The sequence below is a fragment of the Wasmannia auropunctata genome, unplaced genomic scaffold, assembly GCF_000956235.1.
Source record: "Wasmannia auropunctata unplaced genomic scaffold, wasmannia.A_1.0 LD319912.1, whole genome shotgun sequence".
Taxonomy (NCBI): domain Eukaryota; kingdom Metazoa; phylum Arthropoda; class Insecta; order Hymenoptera; family Formicidae; genus Wasmannia; species Wasmannia auropunctata.
The window spans coordinates 101,613-106,272 of record NW_012042978.1 but is presented as its reverse complement, the minus strand read 5'-3'; the positions used below and the strand labels follow the sequence as shown (position 1 = coordinate 106,272).

The 4,660-nt window shown below is 40.3% G+C and overlaps 1 protein-coding gene and 1 long non-coding RNA gene across 3 annotated transcripts in view; one reads left to right on the top strand and one right to left on the bottom strand.

Annotated features, from left to right (window-relative positions):
* Nucleotides 1–1,639: 1,639 nt before the first annotated feature.
* The window catches only part of LOC105460542 (doublesex- and mab-3-related transcription factor 1B-like), a 64,543-nt gene continuing 61,522 nt past the window's right edge, over nucleotides 1,640–4,660 (bottom strand). Inside the window, exon 6 of the mRNA XM_011706995.1 lies at nucleotides 1,640–1,881. The gene's annotated coding sequence lies outside the window, so the exon portion shown is untranslated. The remainder of the gene's footprint in view (nucleotides 1,882–4,660) is intronic.
* Nucleotides 1,876–3,881, top strand: LOC105460541. 2 transcript variants are annotated; one of them, XR_975846.1, is made up of 3 exons: nucleotides 1,876–2,011; nucleotides 3,107–3,294; nucleotides 3,418–3,881. It is a non-coding gene; the product is annotated as an uncharacterized LOC105460541 (long non-coding RNA). The 2 variants fall into 2 exon arrangements; XR_975845.1 differs by having other exon boundaries at nucleotides 3,107–3,881.

The window sequence follows — 4,660 nt, the reverse complement described above, 5'->3', positions numbered from 1 at the left end:
CGGAAAGGAGCCATTACTCTATGATAATATTCGGGCTGTGCATAAAATTGTTGTTGCTCGAAACGTGTTTCGCGCGAAGCAAGAGAAACGGGAGGGGGGACAGGGGTGGGACAGGGACGTCGAGAAAAGAAGCAAGCAGAAGAGAATGAGACTGCATATCGAAGGGACAGTGTTTTTCGGTGCTCTTATTTGCAAATTAATTTGCCGCGAGCTGGAGCAACCAGTTTTTGAGCGGCTATTTTATTACACCGCCTCGCACGACTGACACATCCGCCGATTTCGCGATTATGCGCGCAGATGCGCTCGCCGGCGTACGAAAAATTTTAATTATCGTAGAACAGCGGCCGATAATTCGTCGCATACGGCGCGAAAAAAGAATTTTCATATGGACTGAATTGACGGTAAAATTAACAGCTTTGCTCATCATCAAGTTTAATGATTTAGTCATCGCTGCGATAATGACTTTAAGGTTTGACACAATATTAGGCGGAAAAAGGAGATTGTCATCACATATCCGATCTTTGAGCATTGGACAAGCACGATTTGCATGAATATGTAGTTTAAAAAGCGACACTTTTGCTCCGCTTTTGAGAAATAGAAAGATTTTAAAGTTAAAATTTAAAAATTTGAAAAATCTATCGAACAGATTAAAGTGTTGTACGTGATCGATCGACGATTGAAATGTGGATGTCTTATCATGCTCGGTCCATGCATGGCTACACGTCTCGCGCCTTCCAGTAATATTTAACAACGGATGTAAATCGGGAAAACAGCGTTTACGATAGTCAAGTATATATGTGTTATATTTATGAATAAAGCAGAAAGCATCGAAATTACTATAGTAAATGTAGTTCATCGATTAATTCGGCCAACGCCTCGCCTGCGTACGCGCGGCCACACGCGTCGGGGGGAGGGGGGGGGGGAGAGGAATAACCAGCGAATAAAATCGTCGCTCACGATCGGACAGATTCCTTGATCCGTTTGACGCCTGTCGCGCCTGTCGGTCGTCTCTCTCTCTCTCTCTCTCTCTTTCTCTCTCCGCAGCGGGAGCTCGTCGCTGCTTTTGCATCTTTGCCGGTCGCGTTAACTCGCGCCGAATTTAAAATGGGCGGACACGTGAGGTGAAACGCGGAACGCGAACTCGCCCGGCAAGAAACGGCTCGAGGAGAGCCGGCAGAAGCGGCATGTCGCGGCGCGGCGTTCCCGTTCTCCGGGATCCTGCTTGATCGAGGCTGCCTCGCGGGAGCTCTGCCCCGCCATGCGTAACATCAGGCTCCGTCGATTTCGTTTCGCTCGAAAATCGCGCGCGCGGCGATCGTGTATATACATATGCATACAACTCAGCGTTTCCACTTCCTGAGAAAACGCGAGTGATCGCTTGGAAACGAACGAAATTACGCTCCGCGGATCTTGCCGACCTCCTGTTTGGGTTCGCATGACGATCCACGATCGTTCGATCTATTACCGCGGCGGTAGATCACGATGGCCATCGTGAGATTGTTCGTTAGAGAAGCGGAAACTCTTTGCCGAAGCTTTCGTCCTCTCACGATCGGGGTCCGCGATCACGATCGAAGATTAAGAGCGAAAGACCGAATGGAAAGCGCCGAACGGGGAACATGCCGCGGAACTGACACGACGATTTTTTTTTTTTTCAAGAGTTCCTCGATTCCCGACCGGCTGCGATTAGCTCGGTCCACTGGGTATGTAGCAGCGTTGACCGCACACCTCGCGAAGCGATGTCCGAAACGAGTTGGCGATGATCGATAGTCGGGTCCAATGCTCGTCCCGATAGCCGTTCTGTCACTTCGGAGGCGACGCGATTTTCTTTGGATTCGACACGTTTTCCTCGTCGATTTACTTCACTGATTGTTAGCGATCGATCTGAAAGCAGAAGAAGAAAACGTTCGAAGTAAACAAAAGTGCGAAGTAAAAAATGGATAATGATGGCAACATGACAATATACGATAATGTCGATCAATCATTTCCAAGACTTCGTAAAACATCGTGTTTTGTATGTTCGTTTTAATTTCACTCGCTATAATATATCTATTTTTCTAATTTTAGTTAATAAGTTTCATTAATAAGTCATCGAAAATGGCTGATGCTATTTTATTAATATAGTAGAGACTCTATAAAGAGAAACTCGTTAATTCATCACGTAACTGTTAATCAATTCTGATTGGCTGAAGAGTATATCTGTCAAATTGTATGCTTATGAAGCCAAGATTTTCTTTTATATTCATCATTTTTAAATATTTCTTGTTGATCAGTTTTATCTTATCAAATCAAAATTATAAGAAAAATAAAATTAAATAACAATAATATAAAATTTACAAAGCGTATAAATAATGAGACAATATAAATAACAAATATAATAAAATGTTATATATGTATATATTTATATATGAAATGTTATACAGTAGAATTTAACTATTCTGCAATACTGTATATCTGGTGCACCGAGGCGTTTCAATAAATCTCGAACGTTGTTTTGAACGTCCCTGAAAAAACCTCGAATTGTGTGAAATGAAATGGAGTGTGTAAATTGATAATGGAGAAGTAGTAAATGGATAACCAAGTTCATATTTCATAGTGAGCATTTCTTCGAAAACTTTGTAACAGTTTTTTATTATTGTAATTTTTCCAGGGAATATCCTGATATATTTTTACCTAAAACAACATTCAACAATATTAAATTATTATCTAATAAATACATATATATATTTATTACACTTATTATTTATATTATTATAATTATTTATGTGTTTTATATTTATTTTTTATTTAATCTTATGTTTCTTATAATTTTGATTAGAAAGAATATATTTACTTATTAACAACTGTTTAAAAAATAAAAAAATAAAAAATATATATATATGCAAAATAATATATTAATATGTATATTTTGCCGTTATAATCAATTTTACTGTCTATAATCAACAGAGAAAGAAATCTTTCATATAGGTATACAATTTGACAGATATACTCCAGTTAATCAGAATCGACTAACAATCACGTGATGAGTGTGCGAATCTCCCTTTGTTATTTATTTATCTTTTTATATTTATCTTCTATTTATATTTATCTTTTTATTTCCAATTTATAGGATTTAAAATGTCATTATTGCGAATGAGCCGCAATAACAATTGCCAGATGTTGAGATTATAACCACAGGAATAATTATGATAACGTAAACAAATTGATCCTGTGTTACGTAATAGGATTTACGTAACACGTCACGTGCTCAATTCTACGACGCACAGTATCCGAGATTCAAAGAACGCGGAGTAGTTCGTATGTAATTTGCTTGAAAATGTAATAAAACCAACGCGATCACCGCATTCACGCGGACTCTATCCATCTTGGATACGTAATTCCTTCGTCCTTCTATTAAAAATGTCATTATTTTCAAAACAGTTGGATAATAATTCCGTTTAACTGTGACCACTTCAATCGCTTTTTAATTATCGCCTGTGTATTACCTGCGATCTCGAAAAAAAAAGAAGTGTAATTGCTATTTGCCACAGCTGCGATTAAAGTGTCAGCTGTAATGAGAGGATAAAAAAATGTTTAGACATATCTATGCCACTTGAGATTCGCAATATTACCAGGTAAATCGCGTTGTTTTATTGCGGCTGACAACGTTTTACTGACGTAAATGCACGTTTGCCAAACGCGCATTTACTGACATGCAATGTAAAAACGCGGCATTATTTTCAACTATATACGTTCAAAGAATTCATTGCCATGTTTATTGATGTCCACGAAAACGCTTATTTGCACTTTTCATAGCAAAACAACACAACAAGAACTTGTCTCACTCTTGAATTAACAAAGCAATAGAATATTTGCTTGCTTATAAAAAATTATTTTGTCCATCATATACTAACTTATTTCATTATCGCATTTAATTTATTTACAATACAATTACACCTCGGAAATTTTCTCCAAATAGTTTCACGAAGATTGTCAAAAATTTACAATATATGTAAAAACGATAATTGTTATTTTAGCCAGATTATCGTAAATTTGTTATCATTTAAGTCATTATTAAAACGATCCCGTGGAGACCGAGCTCAAACCAATCGTTTAATAATACAAGCGACAACACCAGCACTTACCAGTAACGCGAAAAAAATTACCGAATGCCGGAAACCGCGGGCCTGAGAAACGGAGCCCGGGGAGAAGTTAACGACCGCCATGCCGGCTTATCCGGCGGATATTAAATCTGGTAGCGGGACATTTCTCATTCGAGAAGTTTTCTCAGAGAGGCGAGCCGGCGCGGCGAGAGAAAACTTACCGCGATGCTTTAAAGATCGTCGGGTCGCGAACGCGAAGGGGAGGGAGGCGGACAAGCAGTACACACACACGCACGCACGCGCGCACGCACGCACGCACGCAAGCACGCGCGCACGACACACACACACACACACACACACACACACACACACACATATATATATATATATATATATATAACGTCCGCTGCCGGTCGTGCGCTCGATGGATGACGCTGTAGATCTCATCAGCCGCCGTCGCTGCGAGATCGTGCGGCGTGGCAGCGCGCGACGTTCTCCCTCAGGGTGAACTCTCCGAGTTGGCGAAGAGTCGTCGAGCTCCGCGCGGCTGACCGCGCGATCGTTCGCTCGCCTCGACGATC